The sequence below is a fragment of the Cyanistes caeruleus genome, chromosome Z, assembly GCF_971803275.1.
Source record: "Cyanistes caeruleus chromosome Z, bCyaCae1.hap1.1, whole genome shotgun sequence".
Lineage (NCBI taxonomy): Eukaryota > Metazoa > Chordata > Aves > Passeriformes > Paridae > Cyanistes > Cyanistes caeruleus.
The window spans coordinates 31,808,735-31,832,835 of NC_141732.1; the positions used below are offsets into that span (position 1 = coordinate 31,808,735).

General features: G+C 35.1%; 1 protein-coding gene and 1 long non-coding RNA gene across 4 annotated transcripts in view; one reads left to right on the top strand and one right to left on the bottom strand.

The window, feature by feature from the left end:
• Positions 1-24,101, bottom strand: part of LINGO2 (leucine rich repeat and Ig domain containing 2) — a 487,296-nt gene that overhangs the window by 85,127 nt on the left and 378,068 nt on the right. The window contains exon 1 of one of the 3 annotated variants that reach the window (XM_086869688.1): positions 10,980-11,135. The exons of the other annotated variants lie outside the window; for them this stretch is intronic. The gene's annotated coding sequence lies outside the window, so the exon portion shown is untranslated. Of the gene's footprint in view, positions 1-10,979; positions 11,136-24,101 lie in introns of those variants that run through there. 3 annotated transcript variants of the gene reach the window in all.
• Positions 8,216-12,332, top strand: LOC147648318 (uncharacterized). The gene is made up of 2 exons (XR_015281135.1): positions 8,216-8,353; positions 10,533-12,332. It is a non-coding gene; the product is annotated as an uncharacterized LOC147648318 (long non-coding RNA).

Sequence of the window (24,101 nt, forward strand, 5' to 3'; positions counted from 1 at the left end):
AGTTCTACTTTGTTATTTTTGTTACTGTTTAGTTTTTTATTTTGTTTGCTTGGTTTTTTTTTGATTTTGGTTATGTTTTGTCTTTAAGATACTGTCATGATGAAAGTTTTCATAAAACTGAAGAGAAGCTCTAGCAATAAATTCTGAGAAGTCTTCAGTGGTCCAGTAAGCATGATAATCCTTTCACTTATGGCAAAAAAAATGATTCACAGTCTATTCCATATATGAAGAACCCCCTTGACCTAAGCTAGCTCTTTCATTGTCTGAAGAGTATTTATGTGTGTTTGAATGACACATGCATGATGAAATCATAACTTGTTATAGGATAAACATAAAATATAGATACTTCTTTTCACATGAGACATGAGAAATAATTTCATACAGGATGCCAGGACTAATGCAGGTGACTTTTTTTTCTTCTATTTGTAAGACAAGTAACAATGGCAAACAGCAATACAAATAATCCATACAACCAGGGCTTTTTCAGAGTCTGTTCAGTGAGGCAGAAAAGGTTTCAGTTTTGGCTGGTTGATGAGCACTTTGATTGCTGACCTTTGAACTCCAGGGAAATATGAAAAGAAGAATGAAAGCAGAATTCAAGTGGCCTTCCCTGTGCTGATGTGGCAGAGCCCATGAGTCTAGCCATTGACATTAATGAAAAGCTGAGGCATTGCATGGGCCTGATCAATCACAGAAAACAGAACAGTCACATCTAAATTCAATTTCAGGGGCTGATCTTTTATATTTCCCCAAAGTCTCTAATTGCCAACACACTTATTCCTTCATTTCCAGTAAATGTGAAAATCCTTGTACTCATCAGCTCTCATCACTAGATGTGATCTCAGTGTAGCAAAATAGTGTTGAATCGAGATTTTCATAAATCTTAGTCATCTAGGCTACTATCACAGCTCTTGTTTAATTAAACAGCTCTTATTTAATACCTTTTGTCCATCTCAGTTACAAATGTTTTTAATTTTTTTTATAAATGCTACTTAATTTTTGGATATGACTGAACAGAAGAAAAGCCTGCCTAATGTCCTGTGACAGGTGGAGACAGCCCAAACTGAGAAGTGGGTAAAGGCAGAGCCTTGTTTCTTAAGTGTAGCTGCCCTTGACCACAGGAAGGAAATAAGCTATGCCATGGTAAATTAAAGGAGTGATGTCTTGAGAGGCTGCCTGGAACCAAGGCTAGAGAGTATTAAAGGAACAAAGTAGGTATTTATTAAAATATTCTTCAAAGGATACACCTTGGGCAGTACAAGAGCCCAGCCGTGGCTACACCCGAGATGGATGACGGGTCACACGTCTTCACACTTTTACACATTTTGGTCCATTTCCATATTGGGGTTAATTGTCCAATTACAGCTTCAGGTTAGAAGACCCATCCTCCTGGTTTGCTTTCTTAAATGCACTCTTATTTATACTTCTTGGGCCTGAGGCTACAACAGTGTCCCTAGTTCTCAGGCTGGAAAAGGACTGTTTTGTCTAACTACACTGTGAAAAGAACTTGCTAATGCTATATGAAGTTCAGAGTTATGTACTTATGCGCTACAGAATCTGGATAATATGAAAGCTAAAACTTAAGGCATTGGAGGACAAGGGAGATAAGTTATGCCACAAGGTAGATAACTTATGCCATTCCCTTGCAGACCAAACTGAACTGAAGGGGAGGGGAAGGAAAAACCCATTGCCACCAATTAATTAATACAGTGTTTTTTTCTGATCCTGGGCCAGAGCAACTCTCTGCTCTTGAAGAAGTTAATATGTCTATCTCTCTATCATTACAAAGGTGATTCTTAAGACACCCTACACTAGCAGAACTTTAGCTGTAAGATGAAGCAGAAGAGAGGCAAGCCTGAAGTGGGATGACCGTCAGGAAAGCTGGTTTGGCTCTACTGGGACATAAAGTCTGTATTTGCCACTGTAGAGGAAAAGTGGGGAAACTGCCACAGTCTGCAAAGCAGTAGGAATGGTATTCCTATATGAACATTTTTCATTAATGTCTGCTCAAATGCAAATCTAATTTTCATTTTGCCATATTTGTAGTGCCTGCTGAGTTCTGAGCTCTCAAACATCTTAGCATGAAAAAACATAAATGGACTGTAAGCTTTCAATTTCTCATATATTTGAAATACCTATTCGATTTTAAGAGTTATTGTTCATTCCCTGTTAGATACTACCAAAATAATCTAATCATTGTGGGGGGATAGATGTGGTGGGGAATCAGTGGCTTGTAACTTTTATAACTAAAACTAAAAAAATTATATTGATATACGATAACTAGAACTGTTCCAAAATGACATTAAAACTCTCTGTACATAAAGAAGAACATGCATGAGAAAAATATAGATTTGAAGAGTAGAGATGAGAACACTGTCACTGATTAGTAAGCAATTAAAATGATAATTGAAAAATAAAACTGTTAAATAAAGAATTAATTTTAAACCTTTAAAATTATTATAGAAGAAAACAAGTGTCATTTCAATTTACTCAAGAAGAAGACAGAAAATACATTAGTAAGATCTATTTTCTCTTTTCTCCTTTAGTAAATTGAAATGACACTTGATTTCTTCTATAATAATTTGAACCACATTCTGGCCTCTTTTCTGACTTTTGGCTAACAGTGTGATATAAATGTTAAAGATATACATGGCCAAAATTTCAAATAGTGGCATCTCAGCTGCCTGCATTATTTTTCCTTCTTGAGTTGCTATATCTGTCTTCAAAGATACCATTCTCTGTGAGTAAAATGGCCAATCCCAAATGACTGGAATCAGAAATAATAATAAACTACTTGTAATTCTTATAAATCATTACAAATACTGAACCTCATTGGACAGACTTGTTTATTCACTCAAATTCAGAAGCATATGCAATGCTGCTCTAGGGCTTGTACACACTGTAACAAATCAGGATGCAAATAACAGCTTGCACTAAAGCAGTTCATTGTCAAAGTTGAGAAGCATGAGCAAAATAAGAAATAAGGAACTGATACAAGTAGTGTGATCTGAATAATAGTTTTGCCATCCTGAGCTATGCATTCTGCATGCATCTGCAGTTTCACAAAGCTCAACTGTTAACTCAGCTCAACCCTTTAGATAAATGCTAGTGGAACAGTAAACCAGCTGAACTTTATTATCAGGAGCACAAAGGGGCTCAGAAGAAGATTAGCTGCTACTGATGCTGTTAAGTAGAAAAATCTCAACAGCCCCATCCCTTCTGCAAACCCAAGTGCCAGAATCACACACATGCACACTAACACATACACACACAGATGTATCAGTCTGAGAAAAATATATTCTGAGAAGAATGGGGATATATTACCTGAAAGCTGAAATAACCATTAAGAACTGGTATTTCTGGAATCAGAAGGCACTACCAGGGGAAACATTAGAAAGAAATTACTAGAGAAAGGGTAATTTAAAGTTCTTCAAGGCTAACCAGTCTAAGTGTTCTATATCATGTTATTGTTACCATGCAATGCTATGCCATTTTCATATTTGATCTTTATTGTAATCATAAAGGAATTGTTCTTAGCTGGGACCTCTCTCATACAATATCATCATGAATGATCTGATCTTGGAGACCTTTTTAACATTGTCAAAAGAAAGATGAAAGGCATAAAGTAGCCTGCACCTCTGCTTTTCTGCAGCTTTGAAGAAAATCAGAAACAGAAGTCTTTCCTGTCCTCCACAGTCTTTGTCAAAGAGCCAAGCCAAGGGACAACTCCAGAAAGTCAGTCTAATTCAAAAAAGCTAGACTCTGACAGTCATGATTAACAAAGCATCCATTTGGCAGAGACTTGACAGATAGATGACTGGAGTGATCCTTTCAGAGAAACAAACAGTTCATTTACAAATTACTCTTCATTATTTTGGAGAAGATGAATCTAATTGCAGATGGCAAATTGCAACTAAACAGCATAATTTTAGTGCAAGTACCAGTAAAATTTAATTTTCACTAAACTACAAGTTTAGAGGTGAATGGTTCCTTCACATCTCAAACTAAAAGAAGGCAACTAATTATTATAGCCTATAGCCTTAAAGCAGGTTTAATGGGACTGGGAGGCAGAACAAAGATGTTTCAGGAGCACACATTCTTCTTACCTGTATTGTTTACACTTTTAAATATACCCATCATGTTTCTAGGCCTATTAGAGATGCAGAGATGGTTCTGCATAGGGTGGTCAGGGATTTTTTTTTTTAACCCAGAAGTTTATAGTCAAAACCAAATGCACTTCTCAAACTGGAAGATATTTAAGTGAACACGGAATTTGAAATAAAAGTTTTAAGAAATTATTGTTCAAGCACAGGACTCATTTAGCAGGCAAGAAGTCCAACAGATACTAAGAAAGTATTAATATGGTTCAAGTCTTGTCTCTTAAATTCCCTTCCATCAGTTGCTTTATTATTAATACAGAGCTTGACAACATCAATAAGGGACAAAAGGTGTTTCTACAAAACAATGGTACTTAGCTGGTTAGTATCATAAGGAGGGATTTGAAATGGGGCATTTTCATCAAAGAATGAATGGAATCATAACGATGGCTATCCTAGATTAGTGCCTTTACATTTTTTTAATAAGCTTGGGAGACTGGTTTCACCCCAATCTCAAGAAGGAAATTCCTCCTGCATCTTGCTGTGATATTATTCTAAAATGATATACTAACCAAAAACTTTTAGCTTCAGAATTACAATGGCTTAATCTTTCCTTACAGTTTTCCATAGCTGATAATCCTTTCCATATTTCCTGCACAAAACTAATGACATCTAAGTCATTATTGACCCTGCTGCATCAATTCACTCTAGGAAAAGCAAAAATTTACAGAAACTGGATTCTGAGAATTCTGATGACAGATGACACCCTAACAACTGATGACATGACAAATTATTAATAATCCATCTGCATCTCTGAAGACATAATTATGTAAAACAGTAGTGATATATCAGTAACACAAAAATAATTTTATTTTCTTTTTCTGTTATCTTCAGGCATTTTGTCGATTTTTTGATAGATTTTTAAAATCTATTTATTTGAAACTTCTCCTCTTATGAGTTTAAAAAATCTTACATATCAAGCAGGCAAAAACCAAAGGAATAGGCAAAGCAAAGTAAGTGCAGAGAAGCTAACTCTAATCACTGTGTGACATTATGTTCATTCATGCTGACATTTCTGTTGGTCAAGTGGCAGCTTTGGAGTTCCTGAAGTGAACTAGCAGTGCTGTGCATGCTTTATGCACACATCCCATTTGTTTTTAACAACATTGCTGCAAAAAAAGAGGAAAGTGAAAAATAGACAGATTTTTAAAATTCAGGCAAAACCAAATAAAACCCAAAAATAAACACAAAAGCTTTTCAACAAAACAATCAACCAAACAAAATAACCCAACCCAACCCAAAATAAACAAAAAAACCCAAGCCACAAAAAAACAAAGCAAGAAACAAAACCTAAAAAAACCCTGCAGCAAGCCTCACCAGGCAGAAATGATTCATTATGTCAGCTCCTCAGGGGTTTCTAAAACAGATTTGGCAGGGCAGTGACTTTCTGACATGACTCAGGCTGTCAAGCTAGTGATCAAGTGATTTGTGTTGTGACAGTTCTCTACAGGTCAGTTCTAGGAAATGAGATTATTTCTGTTCAGCAGGAAATAACGAGACAATGGCAGGGTCAGAGAATAGAGCAGATGTGAAGACATAAGGGAAACTAGTGATCAAGAGATGGCTTTTGTAGCCGTGCTTCTAACCAAAGAGTTCTAATTTATTGTTGAGATACACTTCTCTTACAGATGATCCACAATGCCTTTTCAAGCATTAAGTTCAAATATGAAAGCAAAGATACTATATTTTAAGGAGATAATTTTTTTGCAATATTCTTATACATCTTTAGTGTATGCTAATGACATAACAGAGGTAGTAAAAATATGAACCCAAACTAAATTTTAAAAAGAGAAAATTATGCAAAGTTAAGACAACTGGTGAGGAAGACATCAGTGCAGATACAGTACAATCTACAATAATGGAATACACAGAAAGTTTAATTTGGAGATCCTAGTATTTTCCACCTATGAGCTTTGAATACTGGTCAGCCTAAATGTATAACATAGAAAAACTGTAGTACTTTATCTATTCCAGGTGAATTAGAGGAGTGTATGTTAACTGGCTTCCTAAAACTTCACCATGCAGCTGGAGAAGAACCTCTCTTTGAAATTGTAGAAGCATTTAAAAAAAAATCAACTTCTTCAAAACTGCTGAATTCTATCTATTAAGTCATGTCAGGATCTTAAACACATCTATGGTATTATTCAACTGCTTAAAAGGCAGCTATTACAGATAATATATTGAGTTCCATATTCTTTCTTGTTTGCTCACACACACTATTTACCTCGTATAATAACTGTGTGTTGAGTGTGTGGGCTTGACTGGCAAAGGCATATATGCAGTGCAGCATAATTCTGTCCTGTAGGTTTCACCACATTTGATTTGCTTATTTAAATAATATTTCTAATCTTTTTAAATCCCCATGAATAGATGCTGCAAATCTCAAAAATAAAGTCAGTTCTATGATTACTTGGAAATTTCTCTTTAACCATGGAAAATTATATCCACGTAGCAGCCTTGAAAGTGGCAAAATTTCAAATATAAAAGTGAGGGCATATTTATTCTGGTGCACTCACTTTATCTACTATTGCAAAAAATTATCTGTCAGTGGCTGATGTGGATACATACCCTTCACAAAGCTATGCTTTTCTACCTTATATAGGAGAGAATGTTCATTTCTTAATAGTAGGAAGTGAGCACAGTCATTTTACTCCTAGAACTATTGCCAAGCCCAAGGTGATATATCACTCTGTTTTTATATTACAATAGATTCAAGTATTGCATTTGCTTACAAGTATCATATTTCATAGTTGAAATATAGTAGAATTGATGTTTTCCCTGCAGAATAGCTCTTAGTACCTTGTAGAGGCTTGACTTGCAGAGGTTTTGTGGATGTTACTGAAAGCATTGTGATGACAGAGGTATCCCATGATACTGGAAGAATCATTCAGAAGAGACAAAAATTGAATCTAAATGGAGTGTAAAGAATTTAAAGCACAAATCTTGCAACCTCTATACTTACTGAGATTTTTCTATACTACAGTAAAAATAAAAGTTCTTTTGTATTTGCATAGGACTTCTCTGTCCATGACATTTAGACTTTAACTCAAATAAAACTCCATGAAAAGCAGAGGAAATCCACTGCTAGGACTAAATCTTAGTATTATTTCTATTGCTTTGTTTTGCTGAAGGACAGTCTTCAAATTGTTTGTGATTTACAGAGGCTGATCTCTGGGTAAAAATGAATAAGACAGGTGAATATAATGATGAAATACCATGGAGGGGATCAAAGCAGTTACATAATACATCAGGCCAGCAGGGATCTCAGGAGGTTCTAGTCCTAACCCCTGAAAAGAGCAGGCTCAGCCACGGGGTCAGGCTGGGTTTCTCAGGAGTTTATTGCAAAGAGTTTGGAAATCCTCCAAGGAGAAAGGCGCCACCATCTCCTTGTGCTCTGTGCTGGTATCTGGCTGTCCTTGTGGGGAAAAAAAACTTGTCTTAAACCTTAAAACTTCACCTGCTTTGGCCAATATCTCTCATTCTCCTACCAGAAATCACTGTGAAGAGCACACCCCCATCTCTGTGATCCACTTCACTCTCTACTGGGATGCCATCAGGTGCTGTGAAGCCAAATTTGCTCCCACTGAACCAGTCCCACACTCCCTTTGCAGGGTGAGTGTTCCAACCTGGCTGTCTCTGTGAGAACCACCATTGTGCTGGTATTTCTCCTGCTCTCTGCCCCAAGCTGGAAAATATTTTACCCCTAGCCAAGCCATGCTGAAAGTTCCCCATTAGACCCTTCTCTCTCATATACCCACAAATGTGCACCAAGAGGACTTGTCTATGAATATTCTTGCAGCTGTAATGAGGCTGTGTTGCTCACTTAGTCCTTGGCACCCCTGCCATCTCTCAGAGGGCTAACATGTTTAAATGACACAGCTAATATATTTGGAAAAAAATAGGTACATTTCTTCATTAGAACTGACAAAGCAGCAGCAAATTTCAAGTTAGGAACAGGTGAAAAGCAATGGGCCTAAGTTGAACCTAATTAAGTTCATTAGTTGAACAAATAGAGAAAAAAAAAAGGTAATTAGCACCACTCCACTAGCAATATTCTTGACACCAGATAATTAGCCTTTTGGAAAAGTACCACAGAGCACTGCAGTGCCACAACTATGCAGGTTTTCAAACTAACTTAGATCTGCATAATGGAGTCATCAGTGTAATGATTTCCCAGAGAGCACGAGAGCAGTGTGGTAAGCAACTTTGTTGGAAGTGGAAAGATGTGTTTGCTCTTAAAAGATGCTTTTAACACTTAGACTACAAAAGGAACAAAAGGCCGAAGTACTGCTTAGATATGCATTTGTAATCTAAGTGTATAATCTGTTTATAACAGTGGTATGAAGAAATACCCCACTTTGAGAGGAAGATAGAGCAGGACTGTGCTTCAGCCATATTTTTAGTATTTATATGACTTTTATAAATCATTATTAGCAGCATTGTCAAATTCTTCTCAGACCAACTTTCAAGAGAAAAAGATCCTTAAATTAAATTTGAAGACAGGCCAACCAACACATGGGAGAAATATCAATCTGTTAATACTATGTTTCGCAGTTATTTGGAGTGTTGTCTGGAATTAGGGTCTCTTTATTAGGATAAGGCTTAAAGCGGAATATATATTACTTTACTATTTTGAAGGAACGCTTCAGCATTGCTTACTGTTTATTTTGCCCTTGAGTGCTATAATGACTTTTTACCTATATTAAATCCTTGGGTTTTTGTAATGAAATGCATGCTCTTGTACCTTAATGAGCCCTCAAATGTAATTTATAATCAAACATTATGACTCTACAATTGCTACATTCCCTGTTCACACATACCAGTTTCCAACATACAACACAACTTTATTTCTGCTGGATCTGTCACTCCAGCCAACTTGCAATTTTTTTATTGGATTTTTAAAAATTTTTTTTATTTGTAGATGTGAAGGACTTTTAATTGTGTCTCATCTTCCTTAGAACCTGATACAAGTGTGGGTGTTTGTTTGCAGTGTTCCTAATATTAAAACAAAAGGACCAAAACTTTTAGCTAGGTAAGGTTGAATGTTGCCTAGTAGATAAAGGAGAAAAGGAAAGAAATAGTGATTGCATGATGATTCCAACTATCCTCAAGTATTTGTTACCTCTACTATGTTTTGGTTTATCCAGTGTATGTTTCCACTGCTTTGCACTCACACCAAGGAAGAGTTTTACACAGATTTTGACAGTACCTGGCTAATATCAACTCTGAGGGACATGTTTGTGTCTAGAGTTTCCTTGTTTTCACACCACAAAAATTGGAAATTAAAGTGGCAGAGCTGATTAATTAGGCAGACATTGTCATGAAGTTTGCGCAGCTAAGAATAGTATCTCTGTACTGTATCTAGTCATCCAGTCTCATACTATCTAGTTTGCTGATTTCAGCAAAACTTGGCTTAAAATCACTTAATAAAAATGCTTCAACTCTTTAAAGTTACTCTGATGTTGATGGATCTTCCTATAGTTTTTCTGTTCAGAAGACATTCCATTGAGCATTTTACCTCAAGTTATGTTATTGTATGCCATATTTTAGAAGCATTTCATCTACCTACACTGACAGAAATCAATATTTCCTGTAACCTATGTTGGTTGTATTTGTGAATTGGTGAATTACTGTAGCTAGAAATATTTTCTGTCACTTCATTATAAAAAGGAAAATCCAGCTAGCTAAGCCATATCACTGTGGATAAGTTAGGAGTAGTAGAGATGATTGACCAGAGCCTCACCTTTTATGTATGTGAAAGGATATATGGTTGTGCAATAAGTCAACTTAGTTTACACCTTAGTGAATATCTTCTTGTCCCTTTTTCTTTCCATGTACATAGCAATATATACTTAATATATATCAAATCACTATTTTCAAAGAGAATCTGTGAATTTAAATGTTTTAAACAGCCACAGGGATATATTTATTCCAAAGAGTGAATCCAAAATGACACAGCTAATGACTATGTCCTTGAAGGACTTAGGCTTCATTTGTGCATATATAATTTGGTTATGATGGATTCATTAAGGAAAGGCAGAGATGTCCATATTACCTGAAGCCTATTTGAAGAGAACATCTGTTTTGCTAAATGGAGAGCATTTTTGAAATGAGAATGAGCGAGACCTCATCTTTACACATGGAAAGAAAAGAAGGAAGGACTTAAGACAGAGCAGCTAAGTGCTAACATCTGTTAACATGATCTGCTGCAAGCAAATAACTATACATAAAACTGCATGTTTTCTGGGCTGTCTGGACCGACCCATATATTTATAAGTATGAAAATTCACCATGTTGTAATACTGTATAGAAATAAAAACTAAGGGATTTTCCCCTATGCTGTGTTAATCTCCACTACTTTCTATTATTTCTCAGGTAATCCATACTTGCTCCTTTGTTCAAATGTACAACTATTTCATTCTAAAAGAGGCATTCAGAGAGAGGCAAAGACACAGCCTTGAGGCAGACATTCCACATATGCATGTAGTGTGGCTGCAATGGACCCCAAAAGATCCAACTGGCACTTTGGAGTGAGAAGAACTGGCATGCAATACAGCTATGACTGACTTCACCTCTATTTATCTTCCCTCCTAAGTCAAATAGCCATCAAGGCACCCATGCAAGTCAAGAATATTCTCCATATGCAATAGCTGGCTACACAACAATATATTTTTGTAACATTTCCTTCTGCAGAATGAACCATTAACAAGGTATAACATAACAAGGTATGCATATAAATAAATATAAATATATAACCAAATGCATAAGTAAAGGATGAATGACCAAAAAACTGTGAATGGACTGACACAAAGCCACGCTTACCTAAACTAGTGGCTTGTCAAGATTATGAAGAGATTCTGCTTAACAGGGTGGATTAGCAAGGTCTGCAGATACCAGAGTGTTGGTTTTCTGATCATCAGAAAATTCCAAGTTGTGGAGATCTTGTCCTTGATTCTTCATGTAAAGTTCTATGAAGTTCTATAACATACAAAGTTCTTGTAATAGAAGCTTGGCTTTCTTATATTAATCCTTCTAACAATAGAATCTAGGATGAACTTCTTGCCCGCTCTCCACCACTGGAACAAAAGGTTTCAGTATGAAGCAGAGGACAGGTTATGGGGAAATTGATTATATTCTAATATTCTATTTTGTGTTATTTTACCATATTTTTGCCACATTTCAAAAATGTAAAAATTCCGTATTTTTTAGTTCTGAACTGGTCTTAATGAAGTGCCATATCTGATTTACATTATCCACCATAAAATATGAACTTTTTCCTGCAGAATAGCAAGAAGAGTTAGTTTCCCAGTTCTGCCTTACAATTTCCTTTATGTTCAGACTGCAAATCACTCAGGGATGGCCAAACTCGTGAAAACCTCATCTTATACTGTGTCTATTACAATTAATTTTGTGAAGCTAAGGAAGGTGTGTGATATCCCACTGCTTTCCTTCACTATTGCTCTATCGAGACAGTGGATGAGTCTTTCATGTTTTCATGGCTGTTATTGTTAACATAATTATATTTGCATATATACCAGAGCTCAGATTTTTAATTAAAAATATGTCCTGAGTAGCAGGATAAGCACTCTATGAATGTGAAGAATTATTTCTTGATTATAAGGTTTTAATCATGTGTCTACCTGAAGCATGACAGGAAATGCATAAATACCTTCTATCTCTTCCTCATAAAATTAAAATCACTAACAGATTAAATATGAGTCATATGTATAAGAGTGAAAAGGATGAAAATTTCAGAGGCACTGCATTTTGGTCATGAGCAGCTGAGTACCTACTGTTTATAGTCTTAAGCTTTCCCACAATAGCATCTGCCATCCACTTAGAGGTAAAAGTAGAATGTAGACAAGGACTAAAGGCAATAATGTTTTTTTTATGGGCTCAATAAAATAAATCAATGAACTGTTTGATCAATTTACTAGAAAAAAGTAAAAACCTCCAAATTGAAGAACTTTAATTTAGTTTATGAATTCCACACAAAATGAAGACAAGTCAATATATAACTTTTCCTGTTGTACTTAATGATTCATCTCTCCCTTAATATAAATATGCTGTCCTAAAAATACATTATATATAAGATGAAATGGAAAGTGAAATTAGTATTTAATAGCTACAGACCATGGCAATGTTTCGGGGAAATAAAATGAAAGAGTAATTGTGGAACCGAAGTGAATGTGCACTTCTTATTAGATTAACTTCTTATCCCTTTCCAACAGTATGAACGTACGTCATAAACATGCAGTTGTATTTTGGTGACTGTATCTCCACAGTGTTATTCACTGCTAAATACAATTAGAGAAAAAAAACTTGAAACAATTCTGAGCATTACCTAGGTAAATTTTAGATAAAAAAGATATTACATACAGAAATGAGGTGATGGTGAATGGACAGAGAATGTAGCTGTGATTTACTCTAACTTCTTAGTGGTTTGCTTCCCATTTTATTCCAACCTCCTAATCTTTATTTCTTAAAATGCAGATATAGAAAGCAATATAGTAAAATTTTTCTTCCTCTTAAATTCAGCTTGGGAACAAAATTTTGACTTGTAATTTCAGCTTTGAGACATCATAATGTTTTCCTCTTTTCTAGACCATGTCCTCCTCCTTGAAAATATTTAATGCCTTTTCTTTCCTGTGGAAGAACTGAGAGACAATCTCTCCATTTTATTAAGGTAGAGGAAAAGTCCCCTTCAACTAGCTGATTGGACTGAACTGATAGAAATTGGATTTTTCTTCCAACTTGTTACTTTTTTAACTGCGCATCTTCCTTTTATGTGATGAGAATATTGATCAGACAATTGATCAATTATTCACTGAATAGTGAGTTTCAAACCTACAGGATTTTTATTTCTTTCATCTTACACTCAAGACATATACTTCCTCCTGTTAGATATACTACTTCAAGGATGGAAAGCCTAGGAAAATCATCAGTAAGTGAAAACCTTTTGTTTCATGGATTGAAAAGCACAGCAGATTTCTGTTAAAACACTGTGAAATGCATAACTGTGCATAGAAAAAATGTTTCCATTATGCACCTAGGGCTGGCTGCCTCAGGCCTTTGCTAAGCAGTCAAACATCATACCTTGTTTGGGAAGCTCTCCCTGTATTCTCAGCTGTGATTCTGACCACTGTGCAGTCACCCTCTTGAAAGGCTGTATTTGCCTGTTATCTGTTCCATACTCCTCTGAAGTTCACTCACTTTGTGATTGGCATTACGCCTCTAACACCACTTCTACATCAATAAGCTCTTAGCACTAGACTAGCCAATGCCATGGTCTCACCCTTCTGCAAAAGAAAAGTGTTCTCCCCTGTCCCCTCTTTTACATTCCTGTTCTGTTTACAGACTGTGCCACTGATTCTCAAAAGACTCTTAAATCTAATGACTTCAAAATGCTGAAGAGAGGAGAAAGGAAAGTCCCCAAAAAGCTAAGTTCTTCTGAAGTACTGGTAGATAAAGCATTTGATCTTTGTTTCAAATCTGGCATGCATAATCACGCAGAAGTTGTTTTACTGTTGGAATAGCAAAAAAAAAAAAAAAAAGATAAAAAACCAAGAAAATGAAACTCCATAACTGGTTAATGTTATGTTATCAGCATTATTGAAAATGAGTGAACCCACAGGAAGCCTAACAAACAAGTCGAGTTGCAAAAAGCAAGCAAGCAGAGTTCTACTTAGAATTACAGGAAAATGATAAAAGCTTTCTAGAATCACTTTAGTATAACTTACATTACATCCAGGATCAAATTTTTACCATTTGAATTCTAAATAATACATGAGTCACTGGTTTACCAAATTGTTTTCAGTGAATTCAGTTTTCAAAATGAACAATGGCAGATTAAGACCCAGGATTAGAAGAGAATTGTACATACTCAGCTGCACATGTATTTCAGGGAGGACAACTGAAAGTACAGGATTGATAGGAAAAAAAATGCAAGTTTCTTACCAGCCAGGAAACAATTTTGTTTAGAAATAGTGACTTGAGTAAAAATGCTTATTAAATAGATTCAAGTCCTAATGTCAGGGGTGTCAATGTTTTCACTTCCATCCCTTTCACATGCAGAGGGTGACACAGGCTATACAGTCTGTACAATAAGGGGTTAAGGCTGCAATTCTTGCTTTCTTCAAGCCTGCTGTGATGTTCCTCAGCCATCAGAGACAGCAATGCAGGTGACAGCTGTGCCCTTCAGCTTTGGAGTATTCAGCCTCACTGAGACCGGATTTTTAGTGTATTTGACCATGGCTTTTTTTGGTTTGATTTGGGGTTTTTATGAGTTTTGTTTTTCCTAAGGGTGGATGTAAGCAAGATGTAAATGAATCAAAAACCCCTTGCACTTACACACCTGATGAGAGAGAAGAAATTTCAAATCATTTTATTCAGTGAATATTAGGGGAAATATTACATTATTACTTCTTCAAGCACTTCTAAAGTGCTTTTCATTTTAAGAAACAAGAGAGTAAACACCAATTACATGGCATAGAGCTCTTTCTTCAGAGGTTTTACAAGAGTTTAAGACCAGTAGAAGAGCAAATGTGAAAGCAAAGAGTCATTCTTCTGTTTTAAAAGAATTCCTGTAAAAGAGATTGTTTTGTAAGAAAATTCACTCTGAATCTGTAAAATGAAACAGATAAAAGGAAGATTTGTCTCCCATTCTTTTTCAAAAAACAGGCAAAAGATAATTTTTCATTAAACCTTATTTAGTGATCAAGAAACCCGTAAGAAAATTTTCTTTATAAAACTTTATACACTATTTTTAAAATAGCAGTAAGTCTTCAAAAAGTCTTCGTGATGTGGACCACATATTCAAATATTGAGACTGTGAACCAAAATTTAGTTGCTTTGGAAGTCAAGAAGGAATTTCAGATATATGTGCAATGCATTTTTCCCCATCTTTTCTTGCAACTGAACTATTTTTATCACCATTTCTATTACATACACTTCTTACAAACACTGTCAACACTGGTTAAGTTTTCAATGTAGACAAAGCTCAGCAGTGCTAACTAGACTAAGACTTTTCTTCTCTGATAAATGAGCACACTGCTGGCTATCCTATATATATATATCCCATTATTCTCTGCTAGAAAGCAATGGATCAGCAGATGTAGTTATTTTCTACATGAGATTTCTTAGATTGGTGAAAAAAAAATCTTCAGTATATCTTAATTACTTTTGGATTTTTTGTATGCTGATAAGAGAAATTAATTCTGACATTTGGAGAACTTCACAGGATGTTATCTCAATATTGCCATCATTAAAAACACTAACCTGAATAGTCCTTACTTAGCAGAAAATGATACAAATTTGTGAGACTGGAATTTTGACAAACAAGCAAAACCAGTTCACTGACAAATAGCTTTAGACAGTGAATTTAATGAGGAGTTTTTAATTAAGCAGACTCTAAAGTTTGTAGAACAATGATGATATTGCTGAGGTTCATTTTTTATTCAGTGGGGACACAAACTAAACAATATTAATGCTATATATATAATTTCAAAGGAAGTTTACCATGGCATTTCATAAAAGAATGATTTCACCATAATTTTTTATTTTTATTATTTTTTTTAGTTTTTCTCTTTGAACGATCTTTCAAAGACTGGACAAAACCATGAAGTTCCTGGACTGAACTAGCATTTTGTGTGTGGCTCTTTCTACAATATACTCTCTGACTGGATCTCTAATATACCTTAAAAAAATGAACAAGACTTAAGCTTTGACTTTAGCATATAACTGGGTTATGTTCCAAAAGATTCAAAGTATTTTCTTATTTTATAATGCCCTTGTGCTAGAACTTGTAATATTCTGTTTTATTTATTACTGCATTTTATTAATATAGTAAATCTGTAAATAAATAATTTGATGATGCGCTATTATTTCAAATAAATTTGACACAGTGTGATTGGAAACACAAAAAAGCTACATAAGTGTACTTCACTTTTTTCTAAGTTTACTTCTTTTTTTCCACTGTCTGAATATCAGTGCTGCGAAATCCCAAAGATAAGTAGTGAGGAGCTGGGTGCTCAATCTCAGACAAAGATGGGAGCAGCAGGGAGGTGAGGTTTGGAAGATTTACTTGTTTAGGTTAGTTATTAAATTAGTAAAACAATATGTTTTATGTGACCAGTGGGAGGTCATCCGTTTTGCCACTTACTCAGCTTGGGAAATGTTTCTAATCTTTCTGAATGATCGGTTAAGAAACACCTTGGACATGCCGCTTTTACACCCTGTGATCAACCACTGATGTAGGATTAAGAGAAAGCTGAGGCAAGCAAATGAAGATAGTAAATCAACAAGAATCATCAAGAAGCCTGGAAAACAGGATTTATCGAGAGTGACTGAAAGAACAATAAAAAGGAGAAAAACAAATAAGGTTTCTTGCTGGAGAACAGCAACATCTTGCTTCTTATTCAGAGCTTAATTTTTCATGTATTTCATCTCTCTACATCTATCCCATACATCTCTATGGAAAGATAACAAATTTATCTCACTAAGGGGTAAATATCTAAGCATTTGAAGCATCTTATTTAATCTGCAGCAGTTAGCAAATTAACAAATTAAATTTAAGTTATTTAGTATCGAAGAAAACTGTCAAATATGTAGCTGATTTAGGTTTGAATTATTGTGATCAGGTGGCCTTTTCAATCTGCCTTTGTAGTTTTTATAAGTATTCTGTAAAGAAAAAAATAATTACATCTCTTACAAGTACAGAATAATGATTTTGCCTAGCAAAGCATACTACAAACAAACAATTTTGCTTCAAGTCTTTCATCTGACTTCTCCAAGGAAAAAAGTCTGCAAAATATAGGGTAAAGGCAATTTAGAAGATAGTGTTGATAATGGCAAATATTTCCACATCACATGTGATTTTTAATGTCTGGATTATTTTAATGCATAACAAAATACATTATTAAAAATGGCTTATTTTCTGAAATCACTGTATACTCATCTAATCAAAATACTGGTGTAACATCATGAAGCCTAGCTAAGAGCCAGCATACACAATTTGTACTTAACAAGTACAAAGCAGAAAAGGAAGTGATTGTTTCCAGACTATGAGAACAACCTAAGTGATGAAAGACTTCTCACTAGATGTCATGGCTGATCATGGGTTTACCCTGCTCCAAAGCAAGAGTGAAAAGAGTTTTTGAAAAGAAATCCACTATAGGTTGCTAAAACATAAGGAATATCTCCAACTCATAGTCTTCCTAAATTGCAGTTTCTTAGAGGCTGGGCAAATATATCAGGGAAGCATTATATAATTGTTTAGAATCTATATTCTTCTTGAAAAAAAATATTTTCACTTATTAGGGAAGGAATGCTGGGGTAGGGGGGGCCTTCAATTTTACTTTGTACATCTGTTCTTATATCGCACATTTGCTTAATTTTTTCTGGCTTTTCTACATTGAAATTCCATTCTTCCTTTATCAGATTCTTCACAAGATTAATCTGGTAATCAGGGGCTGATCCTATACCACTGCTGTTGTCCTTTATTTAATATGAAAACTACATGGTGCTTAAAAGTTTGTATGATGTAGAGACATTGCCTATTCTGGATGGTGTGTTCTGTGGAGGAACCTGACTCCTACCCTATCATGTGGAAGTGATCTCGTTGTTGTCATGAAGTTGGCAAGGTAATCATACCTTGTCACTGGAATGCAACAAGAGCTGCTATTACAGCCTATGTGCTTCACTATCAATTAGGCTCACCTTAAGGAATTTTTTTTTTTTTTTTAATTGTGGAAATTTATTGCATGTGCTGTTTTATTTCTCAAGATAGAGTATTATGTACAGTGAATTTTCTTTCCATCCAACAGCTCATTACAAATTACTTAGAAAAATTCTAAATAATGCAATCAACCTACACATGTAGGCCTATATGCAGAATTATATTAAAAAAAAATGAAATTTTATCTGCCAGTCCAAATATCTACATATAAAATTGTCTGTGTTTTGATTTATACTTCTTCAAAACTTTTCTATTGAATGGTGAAATACTAACTTTACTTCATCCTGAATCATGAGGTAAGCATAAAACCAGAAAATGACATGTATTTTCTCACTACTATTGAGAATATTCTCCCACAGGAGAGAGGAGTTTTCACTTGCTCCTTCAACACCACTTCCACAAAACACAGACACAAATACTAGTAAAACATTGCATTCATACATCATAGTTGCATTTTCAACTTTTTTTTCATCTCTCTCTGCTAAAGAGTTAGATTCTAAATTTTGGGTCAAATCAATGATTTTGTTCTCATGTTTTGTTTTAGTTTTCCTATGAATGTAATAAAAATAAATCAAACTGATCTTGAATTGACAGGAAAGTTGTCAAGCATGTAAGTTGTGAAGCATGTAAGCTGGTCACAAGAAAGAGATGAAATAACTTCCTCCTTCAAATTTTCAAACAGTGAAATTCTGCATGAATGGATAAAAGAAATAAATGCTTGAAAAACAGCTACTCAGAAAGGATTTTTAACAACCTATGGATGTGCCAATAATTCTTAACTGCCGTCAGAATAAATTTTCTCTTGGAAAATGGCTATACTTAAAGAAAATACTTGTTTTTCAGTTTTTAATGCAGTAGGAATCAAATGAAAAGAAAATGAAGGGCAGACATCAAAGACTGATAAATTTGATAGGAACCCAAAAATGATCTCAATATCTACATGGCTAATGTTATTATAGATTCCATTAAGACAAATCACTGTCTAATATTCTATTCCTTGCATGTAAATCTTTTGATTACCATCCAAAAAAGTACAGCATTACTCTGCACTGACCTGGTTTATTATACAGTGGAAAAAGGCACAAAATTTCACTATCTCTAAAAGTACTTTCCACATGGAATGCTTCATACTTGCATATATTTAAATAGATAATTAATGTATGCTCAGCTTATATAGTTTTGGCTTTCCACATATCTTCTTTGTATGGAACATTTAAACTTCTCAGAAAGAGGCAACTCTGGTTTGATGTCATTAATTATGCAAATGAGGCACAGCTGTGAATAACAGACCTGAAAGTGGACAGGTGATCAGCAGAACTATTTTAGCGGTGCAATGAAAGGTCTGCTTAGGATCCTGGCTTAGGAACAGTCTGTAAAACCTGTTGCCAGCACTGGATTCACCATGATGTCATGCTGATGCTTTCAGGAGCTAGAAAGACGTCCAGGTAGTCTAGGAGGTTTGTTTTACATCACAGGGAACCAAATGTTAAGAGTTATCTTACAGGGAAAACCTCACTCACTGATGTATAGAGACATCTTGTACCTGTCAATTTATGTGGCAAGAGGCACATCTCTTATTAGCCTACAAAAACATTCAGTAATCAATTACTGTAGAAATATCTGAATAATTCAAGTTCCTATCTAAGAGAACGTCACGTGCACATTTGTGTAAAACACACAAGTTGACTGCATGATTTCAGGAGCTTGTGTCCCACAGTTTCTGGATGTGCAAGTCAAACCCAGATAATGAACAACTTCAGAAGAATGGTTGCATGTAACTGTCTTGTATTTCTGAGAAGGTCCAAAGGCAAAGGACAAAATGCTTATGCAAAATAAAAATATCTAATGAAAAAATGTTACTGCTTCCCACCCAGTGTGCTCTCTGTAGAGCCAGAGATAAATCACAACCTTGTGGGTTACTCCCATGAGGTAATTAATAAAAAAGGCAATGCTAGCTTGCCATTACTAACTGAGGTGTTAGAAAGGAAACAAAATGGTTTTCTCTTCCCATTAGAGCCAGGCTTTCCCTCATGCCACCAGCAATATATTCAATATGATGCCATGTCAATACCGGACGTGAATTATCTATTTCCCCCAAAATATCTGCTAACTGGTTTCAGGTTTTCATAGTTTTTAGCTAGGTCTCAGAAGACAGACTACAAGTGAAGATGTTGGTCTAAAAACAAATATCGAAAAGCAATTTCTGTACTTTGGGGCTGGATGGGAAGGGAAATGAATGTATATAGATAAAACTAGACCATTATAAAAGCAGCTAAAGCAATTCTTCTGTACGATTAATTATTCCAAATAATTTGTTAAAAATTCAGGGCTGCAAAATTTGTTTTTATCCCTTTCACTCTCTTGAAAATATAAAGTACAAAATAAAAAAGAGATTCAGTGAACAGAGAGAAAACACAGTAAAAGCTCTTTAGCCAGATTTCCATTTAATGCCTTGCTCACTTTTCTTATTGTAGAAAATTCATCTCTCACCCAAAACCTGATGCCACTGCAGCCATTCCAGTACTTGTCCTCTTTTCTCTTCCTTTTCCATGTGTCCTATATTTCCTCCCACAGGCCTGAAGATTACAGGTTGTGTATCTCACCCTACCTGAACAGGTGCTGTGACCAGCAAAGCAGGTGTCCACAGGGCTCAGACATCAGCCTTTGCCTCCATGGAACATTGGTCTGGGACTCTTCCCTCTACTCATCACTGACTTCAACAAAACCTCCAGAAATTCCAATCTTTGAGGTATCTACCCAGTTGTATTTGATTCAAACTCGTCAGCTCCAGGTTACTGGAGGAATAAGGATGAGAAAAGCAACTAATTCTATATGATTGTTTCCCTAGACATACACAATGCCAGGGAGAGTGATGACAGCATGTACAACACTGGGTCATAAGGCAGCATCTCACAAAATATTTAAATGTATTCAGGCACTTCTTAAATGTCTATTAATGCAAAACACAATGAGCAATGAACAGACTCAACATGCTGAACATTTTCCCAAAAATTACCTACTAAATGATATTCTATGACATTTTTGTGACAAATATTAAATTATTATGTAGGAAAAGCAAAGAAGAATGCCGTTGCATTCCTCTAGTGCTGGCCACAAGAACCAGCTCCCACTTCCCCTTGTGGTGGGGCCCAGTAAGGATCTAGGTGATCTGAGGTTAAGTGTAAGCACAGGAAGGTCCCTGGTCCACAGATCCAGCATGGACCTGTTGTTGTCTTCTGACAACAGTCGGTTTTGTAATATAGGATCATCCAAATAGTCTTAAAACATATTCTAGAGCTATAATTAATGCTGATGGACCATATATTTGGCAAGAAGTTCTCCATAATATGCATAGATTGGTCTATTGCAGTCAAACCTGATTTCTCCTCTTTTCAGCATAAAAGAAGAATAATTATGACAAAATTTATCCTTTTCCTTCAAAATTAAGCATCAGCATGTGCTGGCATGTTTAGTTATTGATGCCACATTTTATAAAATTTTGCTGCTGTGGAGGTTTTGTACTGACTTTGGAGGTTTTGGGAGAAAAGGACTGAATTTTCATTTTCACCTTGTAAGGTATGTATAGTATTGTAATTAGAAACTTCTGAAGACCTCAGAGGAGAATTAAGAGTTTCAGCAGTGCAAGGAAGAAAACAACAATCTTCCAAGAGCAGCTAAACAAGCTTCATTTGACTTCAAGAGGATGTTTTAATGAAGAGCAATAAACTACATTTCTTCCCAAAATTAATTTGAAATGATATGAGACCGACACAGAAAATTTCTTCCTAATTGAATAAAATTCAAAACCCTGCCCAGTGTGCTCTCAGATTGCTCTATAGAGGTAACTGTATAACAGAAAGGCCACTTGAAGTAAACACTTTTTAGAGCATCTTGTTGTCATGCTGACAGTATCAGCAGGTTTTCATGCTCAGAGCTCCCCCCAGTCTAATCATACTCAGACAATCTGCTACGTAATACTCTTGGGGCTACCCCTGTGTCCTCCTCATTGTTTAAATGCCCTGTAGAGTGGATTTCTCCAGGGAAAGCACAACGTGGGAAAATGAGGGAAGAAAATAATTTACTACCTATACATAGCATTCTAGCTGAAATTAATAAGATGTCAGAATGTTCTGCTTCACATCCACAGGAGATGCTTTTACTATGAAATGAAATTGAATCAATAAGCCATAGCAGTTAAACAATTTCTAGGAAACAAACAGACATGTTAATAATAAATACGTCTAAGCATATTTCAGACTTCCTGATTTCTTAATATATCTAAAGGTACTGCTAAAGAGAGTGAGTTCTTCAGTTGAGAACTGAAATACTTTATAAGAAGATAAATCTTTTTCCTAGTTTTTTGAGTTTCATTTTGAAGAAATAGGGTTTTTTCTGTGTTCTGAAGTTAAAAATTAGAGTTCAGTAAATGATTTTTTCTCAAGTTACATAAGGAAGTTCCTCCATATGATTTTATATGATTCTTGGCATTACTTACTCAGCTTCTCAGATTTTCAAGAGCAATGTGACTTCTTATCGACTTTGTTTAAAACAGTGATTTAATCGTCCGCTTTGAAATAAGAGATGCACCATTATGAATTACAGAGTGCTTTATTGTGTGGCCTCTGTTCTGTTTCCTTGGGAAGAGTAATCCAAATCAGATTTTGGAAGGAGGGAAGATTTGTTGAAACTGCTTTGAGGAAATGGTGTTGAAATTTCAGAGAGCAGCAAAGAGAAGAGTTCCAGCTGGGAAAATACATCTTATTCAAAGACAGAGGAACTAAACTAAGGAATCAAAAAATAAGCCTCCAACAAATTGAAATTATTGTTTCTAGGGACAAAATGCATTGCAATTTGGAAAGTCACATGTTAACAAAAAACAAGAATCCACTTTGGCAAATACAAAGTAAATAAGGGAACAGTTTATATATATATATGTATGTATACATATATATGTATGAATATATGTGTGTGAATATATATGTGTGTGTATATATAGAGATATATAGATATATGTATTGCATAAACCTATTCACCTGTTCTTTCTGAACCAGTACTTTTAAGTATTCTTTATGTCAAAAACTACCTAATACACTGCTGATACAGTAATGAAACAGGTTTTCCTTTAAATGAAAGGCTCTCTTTCATTAGAGTGTTTGGCATCCAGAAGTCGCAACAGTTCTTTCCCAAGTTCTACACAAATTGCATTGCACAATATTTTTCCTTTTTATTATGTTCCTGAGGGAATTTATTTCCAACACAAAATACACTTAATTATGGTTAGGATAAACTATAACCAAACCTGGCCACCCTCATACTCTCTGTAAGCTAATGGTTTCTTCTGTGGGTGGAAAAATATATGGGGGGCATAAAGATGGGCATATATATAAATATATATACATAATGTTCATTACACTAGAAAAACTGAATTTATTTTAGTTCTGAAAAGATTTGCATAAGATTGGTCTATCTTGTACTTCAGATTTTAGTTTTTATTTAATACGTCATCTGCCCTCATGTTCCTGTGATTCCTTATAACTGTATTCAAATAAGTGAAAGCATCCTGTCCTTTTCTACCACCTTCCTCCTGACCTATAGGTAAGAATATTTAAATGGATGAGTTATTCTTGCACAGTTATAAGACATTTCCTCACATTATCTGATCTATGAACAGAAGAAAAAAAATGTGACTATCTTAGACGCCAATGGTTAAACCTCTGAATTGTGTGAAAGTCTGTTTTTGCTCTTGTCTGGACTGGGCTGTTGCATAGTACACACAAAAAGAAAGAATACAAAAAATACACAGCCCTGCAATAGGAATAATATGAAAAATAATTGCAACTTATTTTCTGGTCTTCCTGCAACTCTGAAGTACCAAAAGAGCTTATAACGTTTTAAAAAAGAAGCAGCATTATATTTCTTTAGGGGCCTTTCCTCCCTTATTTTTAAAGGAAATTATCCCTTCCTTAGTCCCTAACAAACTAGCTCCTTCATGATTTATTGATATTCAGTATATACATTCTATATATAATAAGAAAATTTATATTTCTTTAGTTTGCTGATGAAACTCTTCCTTTACTTCACCTTTCAAAGAAGAGAAATAAATATCACCTTACTGTCTCTAATAGACTGTCAGAAATTGGAATTGAAACAAATGGGCTCTCCAGGAATCTAAAATGCTGAGCCAGGAGTTCAGGCTCTGCTGAAATAGC